The 21,668-nt window shown below is 45.3% G+C and overlaps 1 pseudogene; it reads left to right on the plus strand.

The window, feature by feature from the left end:
- The first annotated feature begins 1,647 nt into the window (after positions 1-1,647).
- On the plus strand, positions 1,648-2,383 carry LOC118000521 (annotated as a pseudogene).
- Positions 2,384-21,668: the final 19,285 nt, after the last annotated feature.

The raw sequence follows: 21,668 nt of genomic DNA on the forward strand, positions 1-21,668 counted from the left end.
GGATTTGTAGAGGATTTCTTTGGAAGGAGTTGCTGCTGTCCTAAGAGAGCCAGCTCTTCCCACCCCAGGGAAGGGGTAGTAAGATGGGGAGAGCCACCTCCTCCAAGTCTGGAAAGAGAGGGTTTTAGGGGACCACTCAGAGAGCTTACTATGTACCCTCTCAGGTTGGTGAGAGGGGAGGAGGGGATATTGGACCCGTGCATGATTCTCACTTGAGAAACCTAACGTGGTTAACAGGAAAACAGGATAGAGGGTGCTGTTTTGGGTTCAGGCCTTACTTCCAGAACCTGTTGGGATGAGAGATGCTTGAGTATTTCCTATGGACCGATGTGAACCACGAGAGAAGAATCAAAGAGGGGTTGTCTTGGGTTCTGCCCAATGGGGGCTTCTAGAAGGTGCAGAGACCCCAGCAACAAGAAGCTGAGAGTGAAGGCTAGGCTCCTAGAGGCTAAGGGAGAGTAGAAAATAACCCCTCACAGTTAAGATGCATCTACCTGGGCCAGAAGAACTACAGTGACTGGAATCCCCAAAGGAGTCAGCTTTAATCATCTGCCAGGCCCAGAGAACACAAAATCTCCCAGTCTAGAAAGAACTGCCCTGTCCCTTTACCACACACACTCCTGCCTCTCACGCACAAAACCCCCACCCTGGGCGCCTGGGTGGCTCAGTTGGTTAAGCGACTGCCTTCGGCTCAGGTCATGATCCTGGAGTCCCGGGATCAAGTTCCACATCGGGCTCCCTGCTCGGCGGGGAGTCTGCTTCTCCCTCTGACCCTCTCCCCTCTCATGTGCTCTCTGTCTCTCTCATTCTCTCTCTCTCAAATAAATAAATAAAATCTTTAAAAAAAAAACAACCCATCCTGAAAAGAGCAGAACACCAGAGATGAGAACTTGAGAATGGGAAGAAGATGCAATACGAGAAAGCGGGAGCTGGTTCCACCCCTTTCCTTGCAGTCAGGAAGCCATCAACAGGTCCAAACTCAGAGGCTTTCCTTCAACCTTCGGGTGAAATTGAAGAACTTAATTATTATCTTGCGCCAGGAATTCCAGTTCTTAAACTAAGACTGTTTTACAACTTAAAGTGGAAGAACTACTATAACCTAGGAGTGGACAGAACAATCGTGAGATCTGCCCACATTTCTGATGCAGGAAAAGCTCACCACCACTAAATTTACTTCGAACGGGCAGGACAAGACAAAGTCAGTTATGCTTTGATCCTACAAGTCATGCACTTAGCATGTCAGCTTGTTATCTGTCTCCCCTGCTGGTGGATTATGTCATCCTAGCATTGCATCCCCAGAATGTAGAAGAGGGTCTGGCATGTGGTCGTCTCTTCATAAATAAATAAAGTCAATATCACCCAAGACTGATGAGTGGGCTTATCCTTGGGTTCCCCAAGTTGTGGATCACCAAATAGCTGAGCTTCTACTCTGGGGCTTATTGGAAGTTCCTAGTATAGCTGTACTAGATAGGATAGGCTAACTGCCATGACAATGACCCTAAAATATGATTAGATGGACACAATGCAAGTTTATTTCTTGCTTGTGACAAGTCCGATGACAATGTTCCTGGGCAGCTGCCCCCCAAGCAGGGGCTCAGGGATCCAGGCCCCTGGCCTGCTATAATGCTGTCATCTTGAACATGCAGCCTCCAGAGGCTGGGGAAGGGAAGGCAGTCCCCCTCAGCTGGGAAATGAGACGCATCATTTTTACGTAGGTTCTTTTGGCCAGAGCTAGTCCTCTGGGCCCAGTCAGAGACAGGTGGACTGAGAACTACGGTGTCTGGCAGGACAGCCACATCCTTGCAGTACCTCTACATCATAGAAAGAGAGCTTGAACCCAGCCAGACTGCACGGCCGGACACCTTTACCATGGAAGAGTACGCTCGGGAGCCTTGCCCCTGGCGAACTGGGGACGGTTGCAATAGAGCCTTCACTATGGGTGTCATCAGCGATGGAGTCTTCCAGGCTGTCAAGGACTTCCGCAGTGCCCCTGTTGGAATTCGGCAGCAGCTGAGAGGTAGTGTGAACACTGTGAGGATCCAAGCCCCCCAGATTGGAGGTAGCTTCGCGATGTGCCGGGGAGGACCAGTTCTCCACCATTGGCTGCAGCCTGGCGCGCCTACAGAGCAAAGAAGGTCCCTGGAACTCCATCACCACCAGAGCATTGACAGGGGCTGTGCTGGCTGCCTGCAGTGGCCCATTGGCCATGGTGGGCTCAGCAATGATGGAGGGCATCCTCTTGGCCCTCATAGAGGCTGTTGGCATCGTCCTTACTCGCTACACTGCCCAGCAGTTCCACAGTACACCCCCATTCCTGGAGGACCCCAGCCAGCTGCCCCTTAAGGAGGGTACCCCAGCCCCAGGCTATCCCTTCTACCTTTAAAAGCTGTCATTCCCTCTCAATCCCCAAATCACCTACTGTTCTACACAAACTGAATTTTCCTTGTGCCCACATCCTGGGAGCCTTTGCGCATCTTCTGCCTCAGCTGCTCCCACTTCCCTCCCAGGACGCATCTTCCCCAGGGGGCCTGCTCTTCCCTGCCTCTCTGCTCGCCGGCCCATCCTTTCTCCTCAGATCCCACCTGGGAGTTCTGTTCTATGCGGAGTGTGGGTCGAAAGGAGCTTTAATGACCGAGGTGCTGCCTCATCTCCCTGGTCCCCCACCTTTGTGAACGAGGAATCTGAAGCCCCAAGGCCTGACCCTCCTGAGCTCACACCGCTGGTGGTGGCAGTCTGAAGAAGGCAGGTGCTGCTGTCGCACCCCCTTGGACACTGTTGGCCTCACCCTGTCTTCATGCAGTCCCCGGTCCTCTGTGAGCTAAGACGGTCTTCATGCTGAACCCGATAGCCATCAGCACAGCACTGCTGTCTCCCCAGGGGGGACCTCCCCACCTGCGTGGCAGGGAACCAGTGTATGCTGGGGACTTAACCTTGGCCAGCTGGTGGAGGGACGGACCTCTGACCAGAGGGGCTGGCAGCTGATGGATAAGAGCTTTCTCTTTCTCTCCTTCAGGTAGACAGCTCGGAGACGCCTGGCAGGTGGCTTTGCAGGCAGCCCCACCCAATCAGGCCACCAGGAAGCCCACCTAGCAGTGCGTCTTTGAATTAGCTCTCTCCATCCCTCTGACTCTCACCAGGCTGTCTGGTCCCCACTTTCCAGGAAAACCTCCCAGTGAAGACTCTCTCTGGCTTGTCGTTTAGGGGAACTCAGACTCAGACAGAGACAGAGAGGGGGACTGCTAAGAATGCCTGGCTGCCCAGGTTCGTCCCCTGCAGGGCCCCACTCTCCATGTCTGGTCCTTAGCCTTGGTGGTTCAGAGATTCGATTTTTTTTTTTTTAAAGAACCAAATATGGGATCCCCTCCAGGGGCAGCTTGTGTCCCCCAGGCTCGCCAGGGTAGGACACCCATCTATTTGGTCACCACACAAAATGTAACTGTCAATCAGGCCAGAGACTCAGGAGTGCCTAGCCAGTGTGTCTTCCCCCTGTAGGTGAGAAACGTGAGAGGCCACGTGGCCAGAAAGTCCTCCGAGAGCTGTGAATCCCCAAGCAGTTCTAGAGGACCTCATCGTCTTGGGACAGATCTTTCAGCTGAGCAGCTTGAGGACCCCTCACGGCTTCAGAAGTGGCCCTTGTTGGGACACCTGGGTGGCTCAGTCGGTTAAGCAGCTGCCTTCGGCTCTGGTCATGATCCCAGGGTCCTGGGATCGAGCACCACATTGGGCTCCCTGCTCAGTGGGGAGTCTGTTTCTCCCTCTGCCTCTGCTGCTCCCCCTTGCTTGTGCTCTTTCCCTCTCTCTCTCTCTCTCAAAGAAACAAATAAAATCTTAGAAAAAAAAAAAGAAGTGGCCCTTGTCAAGAAGATCCTAGCGTATGTCTGCTCAGCCAAGAGCTCATTTCCCCAAACAGTGCTTAGCTGGGCGCCATCCATATTTGCCCCATTACATTACTATTGTTATGCTTCTATGTCCTTATTGTTGTTATTATTAGCAGGAAAGCAATATTTTGAAAAATTATTTATGTGCCTTCCTCTTTTGCCTTTCAGAGGACCTGGCCTTCCCGTGGTTAGCCCCAAGCACCCATCTGCCGGGGAAAGATTAAATTGTTACAAAAAAAGGCAAAAAGAAATAAAGAATTAATATTCTGCTATTGACATTTTAAAATGAGATTTCTCAGCAAGACATTTATCTTTAGATCCAGGCTACTGTCTTAGAGAGTTATAATTGCCAATTGACTAAAATGACAAACTCTGGAGGTACGATATTTGGGCTCAGGTTCTGCCACTTACCTGTTACGTGACCTTCAGCAAATTACTCAATTTCTTTATGACTTATTCTCCTTATCTGTAAAATGGAAGTAATAACAGTACCTACCTCAAAGGACTGTTTTGAGGATTTAATCAGCTAATACACATAAAGTGCGCATTCAACAAACTGGATTCCCTCTAGCTACCAAACACTGTAACACTTAGAGGTGGTTAGAAAGTGTTTGGGACATAACAAGTATTCAATAAACATCATTTTCAAAATTCTTTTATCTTCCTCTTTAGCGTATCAAGAACAGGCTCTTAGAGTGCCAATGAAGCCAGTAAGTTCTCTCTGTGGTAGATGGGGGATATGTCAGAGAGAAAGTGATAAAAACCTTTCCTTTCGGTCCTGAGGCATTATGGGAAGAGGAGGTGAGAAAAAAGGAGAAAACTCCCCCTCACCCCCATCACACACCACACACACACACAACCGTTAGGACTGACCTTCTGAAATACCCAGAGAGTGAAAAGCACTAAGGATGTCGAGACCTCATGTGGCAAAGCATAGCTAATGAGAACCAAGTAGCTATGTCAGGCAGAAAGAGGGTCTGGAGAAGATTAGAAGGGACCACCAGGGTTGGGGAGCCCATGGGGGGACATGACAGAAACTCAGAAGGATCTCCACCCAGCCGGCAACTGTAATGGGAGGCTGAGTTAGCCAAGGAGTAAGGTAGAGCCCTGACCAGGCTGAGAGACCAGATCACAAATCCTTCTAGTTGCCAGATTCAGCAGTGCAAGCAGCAACCAGAATTAGGGGCCAGAGAGAAAGCCCTTGAGACTCCAGAAACCAGGGACACCACCACATGATTCCAAGGGAGTGGTGGAAGGAGGGGTGAGTGGGAAAAAGACCCTCGAAGCTGGGAGACTGAGCATTTTTACACAGAGAGATTGAATATTTCCTAGAGGTATTGTTTACATTGTTGCCTTCAATGGAATCTAGATTTTTCTTCCAGCTACCTAGAGGCTGGAGACAAAATAAAGAATCCAATTCCCTCTGAATGTCCAAGGCATGGTGTAAGTCTTATGACCTTGATTCAGTTTTTATTGGTGTTGTTATTTTAGGGGATGCTGTCATCTGTGGAGTTCTCTATTGTGCAAATTGCCCTCCACACCCATGGGGCAGTCAGTGCCAACAAACCAAACCACTTCCTATTAAGAGGTCCTGTTCCCTCCTCCCTGCTCTCCAACCCCATGGGTGATTGGTTTCCAGGGTGGACAACTGGTTCAAGCTGGACCAATTCGAATCTCTTTTGGGATTTGGAGATTTTGATCTGAAGAAGAGGAGCTGTTAGTGGCTGGCAGTCATGGCAGATTTCCAGAGCCGTGGCTCCCAAAGGACTATGGGAGCCCCTGGTGAGCCTCAAACTGACCCAAAGTGCAAGCCCTTGTTCCTATTCTTATGTGCAGATGACTTTACTATATAATGCCATAAATTTTTATGTATAACGAGGGACTATTTTCTAATAATCTACTGAGTGGGTCACTATGGGTTACTAAAATTTAGGATTCATAAACCAAAGTGACTGTTTAGAAGAGTGTTCTGAGAGCTCTAATTCAACATTGTGCTGGGGAAGCTGCCTGCTGGGCCAACTTGGCAATGCAGTGATGTTCTCACAGCAAAGGCACCCAGATAGCTGGGATTCCTGCAATTTGGGGTAATGACACTCGATCATCAGTGCTTTATCGGTGTTGTTTAGAACTGACTATGAGTTTTGATGACTTAATTACATCAAACATTAATTATAAATGACATTAATTATAAATGACTATAAACTTGGCATCTTGATTATTGAGCTTATAATTATCAGTTTAGTTTATTGTGGTTGTTATATATAGTGATCTTTTGGACCTATCGTTTTTCAATAATTAGACTTTAAAACTACACATTATAATTCAAATGGCATCATCATGCCTCTATGTATGCATGTGAGTACAGTGATAATTCATGCTGCACTGACTTTTATCCTCTGGATATTGGGAATAATTGAAAGGTTTCAAGGTTTTCACTCCTCTTCAGTGAGTCACAGTGAAAAATTTTGAGACCCCTACTCTTGAAGGAGGACCCACAAATATCTGATGTTAAGCCCCTAGAGTTGCCCTTATTCCGGGGCACCTCAGTGATCAACTCCTTTTTGGATTCCATGAATCCACTAAGTTCTCATTTTGACTTAAACTAGCTTGAGTTGGGTTGAGTTACTTGTATCTAAAGAACCTTAACCAACAAAGTCATTGTATTTTCTTTTTTAAGATTTTATTTATTTGTCAGAGAGAGAGAGAGAGACAAGCAGGGGGAGTGGCAGGCAGAGGGAGAAGTAGGCTCCCTGCTGAGCAAGGGGCCCAACACGGGACTCGATCCCAGTACCCTGGGATCATGACCTGAGCCGAAGGCAGATGCCCAACCAACCGCACCACCCAGGCGTCCCAAAGTCATTATATTTTATTTTATTTTTTAAAGATTTTATTTATTTATTTGAGACAGAGAGAATGAGAGACAGAGAGCATGAGAGGGAGGAGGGGCAAAGGGAGAAGCAGACTCCCTGCCGAGCAGGGAGCCCGATGCGGGACTCGATCCAGGGACTCCAGGATCATGACCTGAGCCGAAGGCAGTCGCTTAACCAACTGAGCCACCCAGGCGCCCCCCCAAAGTCATTATATTTTAGATAGGGACAAAATACTAATGTATTCACAGTCTTTCCCCTCCCTCTGCATTCTAAGAAAATCTCCCACTTTTTTTTTTTTTACTTAGGGTATGGGTGGGATGAAGAAGGTAAGAGCCAATCAGATTTGTTACAAAAGGCATGGCACCAGGAAAGAAAAGAGAGGCTCAGAAGGCAAGAGGAGGGGGTGGAATAGAGAGGAGTGCAAAAGAAGCCAGATGGGTCAGAAGGTTCTGGAAGGAGAGCGAGAAAAAGAGCTGCCATAATGAGTAGAGTAATATGGATTATGAGGATCTCTAGGAAGTTTTACCGTGTGCAGAGGCCACCCAAAGTGATACTGAGGTCTGAACCTGAGCAATCCCCTTCAGTGGGGACAGAGCTTTCTTAAAATGGATACAATAATCCAAACCTAATCATTAGGTTACTACTCACTAAATTACAATCACATTTCAGGCTTACTCCCTGAGAAGCCTCCCATAACACCTTGAGTGGACTTTTGGGTGTTCCCAAATCTTCAATCCCACACTATAACTTATTTCCACAGACATACAATTTTATCCATTGGAAGTTGTTTTTATTAGTTATCTCTGAGGCAACTATAATTCCAAGTTTTTAGAGGGTTGTTGACTGCTGCTGACACTAGGCCCTTTTTTCTGACTTTCTGACCTAATTGCCTAGTCTCTGAGCCAGCTCTCAGCCTGGAGTTCTTCCCACAATCCCCATGGCCTACATGCTTTTTTAGTTCAGTTGTTCCTTTCATGGTGGTAAATCGAAACCAACTGGAGCACTTTCAAAAAGCATAAATTCCTAGGCCCCAACTCAAACCTACCAAATATGAATTTCCCTGGGAAAGGCTCAGTCATTTGGGGGAAAAAACAAATCTTCTCACCGATACTGATAGGTATTCCTCCCTGATTTGAAAACACTGAAGTGCGATTTATTCTTTAAGAACATTTCAGTGTCACTGGTGTCATAGATCCTACTTACTTTAAGTCCTAGAGTGTTAGGCACAACTTGTTTGTTTGACTAAAAGGTCTGTTTGCTAATAGACACTCCTTTGACTTAGTAAATATTTGTTCACTACATTACTTGGAGGAGGAGAAGAGGCCCTTGTGAAAGTGAAGTTTTTGCAGAATAAATGTATCAACAAATATATATGTGGCATCATCAGGGATATAAGAGAGACAAAAATCAGTGTTTTAGTTACAAACAACAGAATCCACGTTAACTAGTTTAAACAGAAAAGAAAGTTATTACAGAACACTAGGTAATTCAAAGAATCTCTAGAAGAGCTGGAAAGTGGGCTCAGAGGCTCTGCAGTTAGGGACAATGCCCCCAATCCCCTGCAGGGTCTTCCTATGAAGACACCACTGTACCAGCCTCACTGATGATGCAGAAAACTGAATGCAAGAAACCCCACCATTGCTGTCCACGAAAAGCTGAAACCTCCACCACCACTCTCATAGAAGGAGGAGGAGGAGGAAGAAGAAGAAGAAGAGGAAGCAGAGGGGAAGAGGAAGGGGGAGGAGAAGATTCTGTTTTTTCTTGTTATTCACTTCTGAATTAAACCTCACCTGGGTCCAGTTAGTTGGCAGATTCACATGTCTGTGCCTGAGCTTCAAGGGAAGTTAAAAGAGGGAATTGAATTTCTGGCTGTCTTGGAGAAGCAGGACTCAATTTCCCAAAGATGGAGAAGTCATCCAAAAGTTGGTAAGAGATTCCTCTTCCTCTTTCCACTGCTTCTTCCTTTGCCTTCCTGAACAACTCAGTAAAAAGGCCATTAGACAGGCCAAACAAATCTGATGTCTGCCTGGGGGAGGGGAGATATCTGTGGTGTCGCAGAGTGGGATGTGGGAACCTGACTAAGATGAGGTTGTCTACAAAAGGGAGGTGAGGGTGTCCAATGCAGAGTATCAGAGCTTGAGGACAGCAACAGCAATAGAGGGTGGGTAGCACAGGATAATGGAGCCTGAGCAGAGTAAGGAAGGAGGTGTCCACATAGGAGAGAATGTCAGACTCCAAGAGAGTGAAGATGGTACACACAAAGGGTATAGCCCAGTGGAGCGTGTCCAAACCTGAGCAGGATGAAGGGGGCATTTGAATAAAAAGGTGACCTGGGGCAGGGTGTCAGAGCCTGAGAGGAATGAAAAGGATATTCACATGGGGATAGGGACATCCCAGCGTACGGATCAGAGCTTGAAAGGAATGAGGAAGGTTTTGATCTAAGGGATGGCCCAGTGTGCAGTTTTGGAGACCAGGCAGGCTGAAGAAGTCATCCACATGGGGCAGTTGTGGAAGCTCAGCACTGGGTATCAGAGCTCAAAAGGGGTGAGGAAGGGATCCTTCCACCGGGGATGGGAGATTGGTTACATACAGGGAAAATGATCAAATAAGTAAATTAAGGGAGCCTGGGTGGCTCAGTTGGTTAAGTGACTGCCTTCGGCTCAGGTCATGATCCTGGAGTCCCGGGATCGAGTCCCACATCGGGCTCCCTGCTCAGCAGGGAGTCTGCTTCTCCCTCTGACCCTCCCCCCTCTCATGCTCTCTGTCTCTCATTCTCTCTCTCACAAATAAATAAAATCTTAAAAAAATAAAAAAAATAAAAAATAAAAATAAGTAAATTAAGATTAAGCATAGTGGAGCTAGTTTGCTCATTATTGGAGATGGGAGTTACAAATATGGAAAGGGAGAAAACTAGAATGAACACTGATTAAGGACTTGAAATGTGTGCATGTGAGCATGTGCATGTGTTCTCTAAGTCTGTGCCTTGAGAGACCAGCAACACCTCCATTGTAATGGGCACATGCAGCACCCAGATTTTGGCTTCTAAATATCATTCTCATGTAAAAGGAACTAGGACTTCTTAGAGAAAAGGCTGATTCCATGATGTCTTAGTTTGCCTGAGCTGCCATAATAACCCTACTCAAGTTTCACCAATTGCTTCAGTAGAGTTCATTAGAGCAAAAAGATTCAATTTAGGATCACATGTTGCATTATTTGTCATGTCTGTTTAGTCTCTTTTAATCTGGAAATTTCCTCAGTCTTTTCTTGATTTTCGTGATCATGACGCTTTTGAAGATTACAGGCCAGTTATTTTGTAGAATATTCTCAACTTGGGTTTGACTAATGTTTCTTCATGATTGTATTTAGGTTATGAAATTTTGGTACAAATATCACAGAAGTGATGTTATGTTCTTCTCATCACATCTAATAGGTGGTACATGATTTCTATTCATTCCACTATCAGCGATGTTAGCTTTGATCATTTGATTAAAGTGATGTCTATCTGCCCTCTCCTCCATAAAGCTACTCTTTCTCCCTTTGGAACATAGTAAGTATTTTGGGAGGAGGTATTTAGAAATAATGTAATATCCCCTTCTTTATCAAACTTTCCACTCTTTTATATATTTATATCAGTGACACATTGTTCTCTATTTTTTCAAAGGATTTTAGTGTTACTATTATTATTTCTTTTCTTTTTTGTCTTTCAAGTAACATTTTCTTTTCATTAAGATATAAGTGTTTTTAATTTTTTATTATTATTTTTTAATTCCAGTATAGTTAACATACAATGTTATATTAATTTCAGGTGTATATTATTTCTTTTCATGTTCATTTTTTTCCCCAGATTTGGTCATTGTGATCTCCTTGAAATTGGTTTTTGTGTCTTTTTCATACATCCCCATCATTCTTTGAGAACTTCCTCACTTTTCACCAAACAAGATGTTCCAGCCTCATCTAGCAGTTTCCATGCTCCAGTTATGTGCTATGGACTGAATTGTGTCCCTCTAAAATTTATATGTTGAAGTCCTAACCTCAACATGGCTGTATTTGGAGATAGGGCCTATAAGGAGGTAATTAAGGCTAAGTGAGGTCATAAAGGTGGGGTCTTGATCCAATAGGATCAGTGTCCTTATAGGAAGAGAGAACCCATTAGGTCTATGATCCATTCTGAGTTAATTTTTTATATGGTGTGAGGTATGGATCAAAGTTCATTTTCTTTAGTATAAATATCCAATAATTCTGATACAATTTTTTAAATTAAATTTTTAAAAATTTATTTTTTGAGAGAGAGAGAGAAAGAGCACAAGCAGTGGGCAGACAAAGAGGGAGAAGCAGACTCCCCACTGAGCAGGGAGCCCGATGTGGGACTTGATCCCAGGACCCTGAGATCATGACCTGAGCCAAAGGCAGACACTTAACCGACTGAGTCACCCAGGCACCCCTCTGATACAATTTTTTAGGAAGACTATCCATTCTTCACTGAATTGCCTTTGCACTTTTGTTGAGTACTATTTTCCAGATATTTGTGGGTCTATTTCTAGACTATTCTGTTCCATTAATCTATTTGCCTATCTTTACATCAACACCATATTGTTTAAATTACAGTAGCTTTATAATAAGCCAAAATTAGGGGGCATCAGACCTCCAGTGCTGTTCTTTTTCAAAGTTGTTTTAGCTATTCTAGATCCTTTGAATCTCCATATGAATTTTAGAATCCACTCGTTATTTTCTGAGAAAGAAAGAATGGAAGGAAGGAAGGAAGGAAGGGAGGATGGAAGGATGGAAGGAAGGAAGGGAACCTGCTGGAATTTATCTTTATTGGGATCATATTGAGTCAATGAACCAATTTGGGAAGAATTGACATCATAACCATATTGAGTTTTATGATCCATGAACAAGGCATTTATTTAGTTCTTCTTTAATTTTTCTCAACAATGTATTATAGATCTCAGTGTACAGGTCCTTCACATCTTTTCTCAGATTTGTCCCTAAGTATTTTATATCTTTTATGCTATTGTAAGTGGTGTTGTTTTTCTAAATTTTACTTTCCAATTATTCATTGCTAGTATATATACATTTGATTTTGTATATTTGCATCCTACAACTTTGCTAAACTCATTTAGTTCTAGTAGCTCTTTTGTAATTCCATCAGATTTTCTATGTAGGCAATCATGCCATCTGAGAGTAAAGATGTTTTCACTTTCTTCTTTCCAATCTGTACACCTTTTATTTCTTTTCTTTTCTGATTATACTGGCCAGAACTTCTAGTACAATGTTGACTAGAAGTGGTGAGAGAGGATCAGGGTGTAATAGTCTACAAATGTAATTAGATCAAGTCAGTTAATAGTGTTGTCTAGCGTACTGTATTCTGATCTTAGTGGGAAAGCATCTGGTTTTTTATCATTAGGGATGATGTTAGCTCTGGGTTTTTCATAGATGTCCATTATCAAGTTGGGAAAATTTCATTCTTTTTTTTTTTTTTAAAGATTTTTTAATTTATTTATTTGACAGAGAGAGAGATAGCGAGAGCAGGAACACAAGCAGGGGGAGTGGGAGAGGGAGAAGCAGGCTTCCTGCCGAGCAGGGAGCCCAACGTGGGACTCGATCCCAGGACCCTGGGATCATGACCTGAGCCGAAGGCAGACGCTTAACAACTGAGCCACCCAGGCGCCCCAAGTTTCATTCTTTTTATTTTTATTTTTATTTTTTTTTGAGAGGGAGATTGCATGGGGGGCGGGGGCTGGGGCAAAGGGAGAGGGTAAGAGAGAATCCCAAGCAGTCTCCACACCCAGTGTGGACCCCAATGTGGGGCTTGATCTTAACCGACTGAGCCACCCACGGGCCCAGGAAAATTTTATTCTATTCCTGGTTTGAGAGCTTTCCTGCATCTATTGAGATGACCATATGGCTTTTCTTTTCAGTTTTTTAATATATTGAATTACACTCACTGATTTTTTTTATGGCAAACCAACCCTGCATTCCTGAGACAAAACACAGTTGGTCATATTTTACTATCATTTTTATATATTGTTGGATTTGACTTGCCACAATTTTAAGAATCTTTGCCTATTTCTTCATGAGGGATATGGTTTGTAGTTTTCTTATAACGGCTTTGACATCAGAGTAATACTGGCCTCACAGAATGAGTTGGGAAGTATTCCCTCCTCTTCAGTTACGAACAAGTTTATAGAATTGAGATTATTTCTTTTTTAAATGTTTAGTATAAGTCACCATGAAACCATTTGGGCTTGGAGTTTTCTTTGTAGAAAGAGGGTTCTAGAGGGGAGGGGGGTGGGAGGATGGGTTAGCCTGGTGGTGGGTATTGAGGAGGGCACATTCTGCATGGAGCACTGGGTGTTGTGCACAAACAATGAATCATGGAACACTTCATCTAAAACTAATGATGTAAGGTATGGGGATTAACATAAGAATAAAATTTAAAAAATTAAAAAAAAAAAAGAATAAAATAGTATGAATTTAAAAATACAAAAAAAAAAGTTTATCTATTTAGTTATAAGATTATCGATTTCTTCTTGAAAGAGCTTAAATAGTTTGTGTCTTCCAAGGGATTTGTCTATTTCATCTAAGTTGTTGAATTTATTGACATAAAGTTGTTCATAATATCTTCTTGTTCTCTTCCTATTATCCATAATTTATGTTTTTAAGAAATCATTCTGTCCTCTCTGTGGAGAATAGAAAGGTAAGGATGTTGGGTTTGAGGGAGTAGAAACAAAGCGTTCATTTATTCTCCAACTGAGTTCTGAATTATATGAGAGACTCTACAGTCATCTGTACAACAGGAAATCAAAATAGCATCCGTATTTACTGATAAAAGCTTGCTTGGAGAATGTGGCTCAGTTGAGGCAACAATGAACTTTCTAATACTTTATCCCAGAATTATACAGAGTTACCAACCCCTTACTCCTGTTCTGAAGAAAAGATTCACAACAACTATGTTTTCAGTTTTGAAAGGGAGAAACATTTTATTGATATTATAAAAACAGAAAGGAAAACAGGGAAATCTACACATAAATGAGGGTAATAGTAAGCAGTAAATAAGAATAAGACAGAGTTAGGGCGCCTGGGTGGCTCAGTTGGTTAAGCGACTGCCTTCGGCTCAGGTCATGATCCTGGAGTCCCAGGATCGAGTCCCGCATCGGGCTCCCTGCTCGGCGAGGAGCCTGCTTCTCCCTCTGACCCTCCTCCCTCTCATGCTCTCTGTCTCTCATTCTCGCTCTCTCAAATAAATAAATAAAATCTTAAAAAAAAAAAAAAAAAAAGAATAAGACAGAGTTACATCAAACCAGGTACTTAAAACAACCAACCTCATTAGCTGGGGAAACCCTGTGGAGACAGAGGGGCTGGAGTTCCAATTCAGAGACCTGGGCAGAGTGTTCTCCCCTCAGGTGAGACTTCCAACTGACCATCCCCATAAGGGCCATATTTATGGGCAAATACAGGGTTTGAAGTTAAACATTTGTTTGCCTATATGCAGTGTGGAGGGAGCTGCATTTCTATGTTATCATGTTTTTACATTTTCAAGGAGGCTGGGCTATGTGTGCCTGCCTCCCCTCCCAGATTCCATTCCGGGGGAGGGCCAGCCCAGCCTGGAATAGGAGGGGATGTAAGGCAAGATTTATAGCTCTTGGCATCCAGACCAGAATGGCCAGTTCTGAACTAGAGGCCAGATAATATCAACTAACTGGGCTCCCGAGGTCATTCATGCAGTAGGAGTCTCACAAACAACATTCCTTAGCCTGCCTGTGTACGTGCAGGTCTGGGTGGTCAGTTATGCAAGACAAATCCCAGAAACCTCCATCCATACAGTCCAACTCCCCAGGACCAGGGAGCTCTATATGATAGGGGCTCCCCTGTGGGGGGCCATTCCTATAAACCTATGGGTAGAGAAGCAGAGCACGGCACCTGCCTCCATTAGAGTCAAACCCTGAGGTGACCGTCTGTGCTTTTCTGCCTCCTGGTGTCCATGGTTTTCTGTAATTCCTTCCCTTGAGTGCAGGTAGAACCTGCCTTGCTTCTAACCAATAGAATATGGCAATGGTGATGCGCTATCTCTCTTGATTAGGTCGCATTATATGGCAAAAGTGATGGCATGTCATTCCATGGTTACATAACTTTATAGAAGACTCTATCATAACAGGCTGTATCAGGAGATTCTCCTTGCTGGCTTGATGGAGTAAGCAGCTATGCTGAGAAGCCCACATGGCAAGAAACCGCAGGCAACCCCCATGATCTGAGGGTGGCCTCCGGCTGATAGCCAGCAAAAAGCCAGGCTCTCGGGCATATAACTTCAAGTACATGAACTCTGCCAACAACCCAAATAAACTTGGAAGCAGATTCCTCCCCAGTTGAGCCTCCAGATGAAAATGCCCTGACTGACAACTTGATGGCAACTTTGTCAGAATTACAGACGTCCCAGGTCAATCATGCCCAGAGTCTTGACCCACAGAAATTCTGGGATGATATGCGTGTGTTGCATTAAGCTGCTGCATTGGTGGTAATTTGTTACACAGCATTAGAAAACTAACACAGCTTTCCTGAGGCAGGCAGATCATTCTGAAAGAAAGCTAAGCCATGTGTGTCGTGCCATTCCCTAAACTCACCACTCAGATCGTGGAGAGAGGCCAGCACTGTTCACCTAACAGGGAGGTGGCTCCACAGGGAAACATGAAATCAATCAGAGGGAAAACTCCCGCCTTCTCCTCACCCCTGTCTCAACAGGAAGGAGAGATAACAGTTAGGGGGCTACAACTCTGGTCCAGGCAAAGGTGATGGTGGCCAGGATGGGGAGAAGTGAAGGGATCTGAAACATATTTAGAAAATATATAACTTGCCAGAGTTGCTAATTGACTGGTTACAGAGGGTGAGAGAGAGGGGATCTGGAATGACTTCCAGGTTTCTGGCATGAATAACTGGGGCTATGGTGATACCCCTGACCAAGCCCCCTGACTGACATCTCTACTTGGAGGTCTCAGAGGGGCAGCTTGGGGGAAGAGTGGAAACCAAGAATTTACTCTAGACATGTTAAGTTTGAGCTCCTGGGAGACATCCAAGTAAAGCTGACAGTTAGGGGGCTGGATATGCCAATCTGGAGCTCCGAAGAGAAGTTGGGGCTGGAGATGTAAATGTGTGAGTCATCAGCATACAGATGTTATTTAAAGCCACAGAAAAGGATAGAACCGCCTAGGGAGGGAACATAAAATCATGCCCTTCCATTCTCTCTAAGCTGCCCTCAGACCGGGGTATTCTAAAATGCAAATCCGATCTTTTTGTTCTGCTTAAAATTATGCAGTGGTAATCAAAGGGGTTTTTTTTTCTTCTTTTAAGATTCCATTTAACTAAAATGTTGTTTAAACTGTAAAAGGAAAGTTATGTTAACACGTCGTACATTGACCTAGTTTCACAGAAGAAATTATATAGAACTGATTAACAGCCAGTACAATATTTGGAAAGTTGAGAAGAAACAGAAAAAGCAAAGAAAATATAATGAAGGCAAGCGAATAATTAAATTACAGAAAATGTGTCACTTTAACATTATTTTCTCTGAGTACCTATGATAATTTAGAGACCCAGCCGAAGATTTTAATTGCTTAAAAGGCCATGTGCTGACTGTGTGACCTTGCAAACTTCAAGTACATGAACTCTGCCAACAACCCTGTCTCCTTTGGCTTTTTCTATAAGGTGGGAATAATGATGTTTGCACTACATTTCTCGAGAAGATTCTGAGAGGGCCAAACAAGATCATGGAAATAAAAACACTGTGAAGGTTCTATGAGGAGGAGGTGATAAGCTCCTCAAGTTCAAGGACTTTGATTTATTGTACTTGTATCTTCTCTGCCCAGCAAGAGTGCCTAGAGTTCATTAGAAGATTTTTATTAGAAAGGAAAAACATGCTTCAAGGGCTCTCCCTATTGCCTTCAGAGTAAATCGCTGTTGGGTTCCCTGAGAGCAAAGTCTAAGATAAGGACTTGGGTGCAAGCGGTTTGTAGAATTGTCCAGAAAGCAGGAGAGGGGGAGCAGGAAGAGAGAGACAAAGAGAACAAGCCCATGTGGGGTGGTGGTTGGGACACCATTGCTGAAGGCAACGGGACTCAGTTCTACAAGGCCCCCTTTCTGAGTCTCTCCCAGAATTGTCCGCCTGCAAGACAGGAGGCTAGAACGTTTGTCCACCAGCTCTGGCCCTTCCCCTGCATGGGGTTGTCCCGGAGTGTAACACCCACTCCGCCCTCCCCCAGCAGAGAGTTCCTGTGGCCTCAGAGACCTTCGGAGGCAGAAGGCGGAGTATGCTGGACCTGGGCCCTCAAGACACAGCTGGCTTGCCCCTGAGCCACTAATTCTGAGAGAGCAGCGACACCTTTGGTGACCTAGCCTGGGAAGTCGCACACCGTCACTTTGGCCACATTCTAGGCATTAGGAGCAGGTTACTCAGTTTGGCCCACATTTAAGGGGACAGAAAATAGACTCCATTTTTGAAGAGCATAGTGTAAAAGAATTTGTGGACATATTTTCTTTTTTTTTAAGATTTTATTTATTCATTTGAGAGAGAGAGAGCACAGCAAGGGGAGAGGTAGAGGGAGAGGGAGAAACCGACCCCCCGCTGAGTAGGGAGCCAGATGTGGGGCTCGATTCCAGGACCCTGAGATCAGGACCTGAGCTCAAGGCAGCTACTTAACCATCTGAGCCACCCAGGGGCCCCTGTGGCCATATTTACAACCTCAATCCCTCTTCCTCAGGCCCCAGAACTGATTTTTCTTTTTTCCAGCGGTCACCATCTACCATCAAACTCCCTTCCACCATGGACTCCCCCCGCCCACCCAGTAGGATGCAGTCATCCCAGTTTCACCCCTACAAGCCTTTGCTAAATAAGTAATAATCCTTAGCATTTTAAGGGTTTTATTGCTAGTTCCCACAGAAAAACAAAGCAAACAGAATTTTTAAATGGCAAATCTAGGGAAATCATCAAGTCCCTGAAACCGCCATGGCCTCAGCGCTATGGCTTTTGGACCCCCACCTCCCGCTTAGATGATCCCACAGGGGAATCAGTTCCCATCCTGGAAATTCACCCGCACTTCTTGTCTGGTTGGATGGCAGACTATGCTACTTGGCTTTAGGCCAAAAATATCTGTTTTAACACCTCTTTTACATCTGATGGAATTTTGGGTCTCTTCCAGAACCTTCTTGCAAATCTCCTCACTCACTGCAGGCATCTCTAGCCTTGAGCTGTTCTGTTTATAAACTTTGCAAGTTGCCCATGCAGGCACTTATGGATTGTCCTGATCCTTGGACACTGGGGAAGGAAAGCCCGTCTCCACACCACACCAACAGATTTCTCCCCAGGTTTTGAGGTATCCCACACAGACCTGAGGGTCACAGCACCATCACATCACCTTTTGCTTGGAAAACTTCAATAGCCCCCTAACTGATAGTTTCCAAACTACCCTTTGTACCTTAGCCAGAATAACCTTGCTAAGTATATATCTGATCTCACCGCTCCCCTTCTTGAGACTCTTCAGTGGTTCCCCAGTGCCCTAGGAGAAAGCCCACACTTCTTGACTAAGTCAACAAAGCCATTCATGATATTGCTTTGGCTCACCTTCCCTGACATCAGCTTTCAACCAGAAAGAACTAGGTTGTCCACGTTCTGCCTTACCTGTGGAAGGCATGCTATCGGTTCTACCTGGAAAGCTCACCTTTCCTGTCCCACCTGCAGCCCCAGGCCTCCCTCACTCCTATTCACTTTCAAGTGTCAGCTTGAAGCTTATCCTTGACCGAACCCCACCCCAAGCTAGCACACTGGGTTTGCTCCCACTCTTCATACTCCATTGAATTTGGCTTATTTGTGTATCTATACTATTAAAACCTTGAAGACATAAACCAGGTCATGTGTTTTTACCATGTAACACGGTGCCTGGCTCATAGTACTTGCTCAGCAAACATTTCTGATGGAACGAATGAAGGAACAGAAGCCCTCCACCGCTCTCCTTCGGATGTCCGTCGCTCTGTTCTCTGGAAGGCCTGCCTTGGTAGATACATGGGTGCTAAGGTGGGCTCAGCTCTTCTGCTGTCCTGGGTCCCCAGCAGAGCTGAGTCTCAGTAGCTGCCATGTGATGTGGGAGACTGCCACCACCATCGCCAGCTAGATACAGCCCTGTAACCCACGTGACACATCCCTCCAAATCTCCAAGACCTGCCATCTGCTCATCCTCTCTGCCTGGGTAAGCAGAGCTACAGACCAGGGTATCAGATGACCTCTAAAAGGACTCTCCTTTCACTAGTATGGCCTGGCCAGTGTTCACCACATTGTATAGTCACGTTTCTGATGGCTGTTGAAGCCGTTGTCAAAGGTGTCCAAAGCTGAAAAGACAGCGCGTGCTGCAGGTGCAACCATTTTGTTTCTGGCTCCTTGTGGCAGCACGATGCAGGGTTTGAGAGCTGGGTTCTAGACTCACAATGTCTAAGGTGGACGCTAGTCCCACCACTGACTAGTAGAATGACCTTGAGCAAGCCACATGGGCTCCTTAATCCTTTCATTTCTCTATAAAACAGAGACAGTACCTTCTCTTAGGATTGTTGGTGAGGGTTACCTGAGACCATCGATGTACAAGAGCTTAGAACAGACTTGGTCCTCAAAAATGCTATCTACTATAACTTGCACAAAAGGGGAGGCAAGGTGGAACACCCCTTGTGGAATATTCCTTGCTCTCTAACTCTCTTACTTGACCTACTTCTTCCTCCCACACGTGCTACCTTGGAGCCTCTCCTCTCTAGCGATCTCCTTCTGCTCCCATAGGACAACGCCAGACTCAGCCCATTCTCTTCTTAGCCGCCAGTCCCTCGGCAACTCTCAGTGAGTTTCCTCTCCCTAGTGCTCCGCTGGTCCGCTGGAAACTACAGGGCCCAGTGGGTTGGGGAGGGATGATGAGCTGATAGGTGTTTCAACTCCAGCTTCCATCCCTCAGCAAATGCTGCAGGCTGTTTTCCCCTTAATGACCTAAAGGCAAACACCCCTTGCTACAACAACAATTGATTTTTTTCCAAAGTCCACAGCCTGAGATACATAAGGACTGCATATTCTTCCCATGAACACAATTTTGACCCTACTATTTGGGAAGTAATTACCCTGCTCATTATGCTAAAGGACCATTCGCCCACTCCTGGCCTGGTTTTTATTCCAAAACATCTCCCATTAGCTGAAAAGGCATCTGCTTGCATCGGAAAACTAATGGCACCATCTCCTCAGTATAATTTCTCTGATCCCCAAATTTCTCTTTTAATAATAGCTGGGTTTCTTTCTGTTTACCCCACCGTCCACTTCCATCTTCCTGTGTCAAAGCACCAGTCCCCTGTGGGAACTCCCACTCAGCGGCAGTTTCCAGCCTGAAGGGCACCTCTTGTCCCTTCAGTCCCTTCAGCTCGCTGCAGAGATGACTAACATATCCTAAACCCAAAGATGAATCACTCAGTTTACCAGCTCTAACCAATTTTGTCACAGACCCTGTGACCTTCTTGGGCACCCACCCTCCTCCAGAACTGTGGTTCTCAACTTTCTCCCTGTCTGCCCAAACTGTATGCACCTATTCTCACATTCCCAGCACCAGGGACATCCCTGGATTATTTCCTTCGATGCTCTGGGACATTAACAAGACAGTCTCGAGGTAATGTTCAAACCCCAGTTCTGACTCTAACTCCAAATCCTCCCACAGCTGAGCAATACTCCCCCACATCCCACTGAGATCCTTGTTCTCAGTTTATTGTATTCCAGGGCTACCAGCTCTAAAAGTACTTAAACATACAGCAACACAAACATAATTCCTTCCAGGGGAAGAGAAAGCCCACTCCTATCCCCCAAGTCTCCAAGAGACCAATGAGAGTTAATTCCACCTAAATCCCAAGCTACACACTCCCGGAGGCTGCCAATAGCCAGACACCCATAATGGGCGCTCCAGCTCATCCCACCCCACCCTCCGCCCCAATTTTCGAGGTCTGCTCAGCAACCAGAGCCATTAAACCCAGAAACTCATTTGTAAGGGAAACAATGAGAAGAGTAATAGTCTCTCAGTAGGGTTCCAATGGAAGGTCCCTCCTGGACTGGTGCTTTGTGAAGAACGGAGCAGGGTACATGGAAAGAAATACCTATTAACATTCAAAACCCCCTAGTAGAATGGAAGCTGACCCGCTGCAAAATGGAAATCCACCCCAGCCTTCAGGAGCCAGCACTCAGGTTCACATTATTTATCCTGCACATGGAGGGAGCCTTCATGAGCCTACTCCTGCAACTCAGGGCCAGGCTGCAGAGCTGTCCCCAGGACACGCACCTGGGTTGCTTTGGAGCAGTACTGTTTGGAAAAGGAGAAAAAGCGAAAGAAAGTGGGGGAGGTGGGAGGGGGAGAAAGATCCCAAAAGCCTGAAGAGAGAGTCAGCGGGCAGGTGGGCAGACAGGGCAGGCTGGTAGTCTTAGCAGGGCCCCTGCACAGACAGCCAACCTTGCCGGAGGTAAATACCGATGTGGTCTTCTGTTCTTCACAGATGGGGGCCAGAGACTTAGAGACGGGTAGAGATTCACCTTGAGTCATCCCCTGAGTCATAGGCAGTGGGCAGAAATAGATCTTATGACCCACTGTTCCTTGTCACAGACATCTTGTAGCATCTTTAAACCCAGGACTCCTGGGTGGGAATGATCCCGGTGCTCTTTGCAGCCAGGTTGGTTCATTTGATGAGATATCTATCCTTTTCCATTCCAAAGGCAAGTGATTTAAAGTCAGAAAGGAATAGAATCTATTGTATGTCAAGTATACTTCAATTGAAAGAAAGGAAAGGAAAGGAAGAGGGAGGGAAGGAGGGAAGACAGACTAGAGAAGAAAGAAAGAAAGAAAGAAAGAAAGAAAGAAAGAAAGAAAGAAAG

Source organism: Mirounga leonina, unplaced genomic scaffold (genome assembly GCF_011800145.1).
Source record: "Mirounga leonina isolate KUSES-001 unplaced genomic scaffold, KU_Mleo_1.0 Mir_507, whole genome shotgun sequence".
NCBI classification, from domain to species: domain Eukaryota; kingdom Metazoa; phylum Chordata; class Mammalia; order Carnivora; family Phocidae; genus Mirounga; species Mirounga leonina.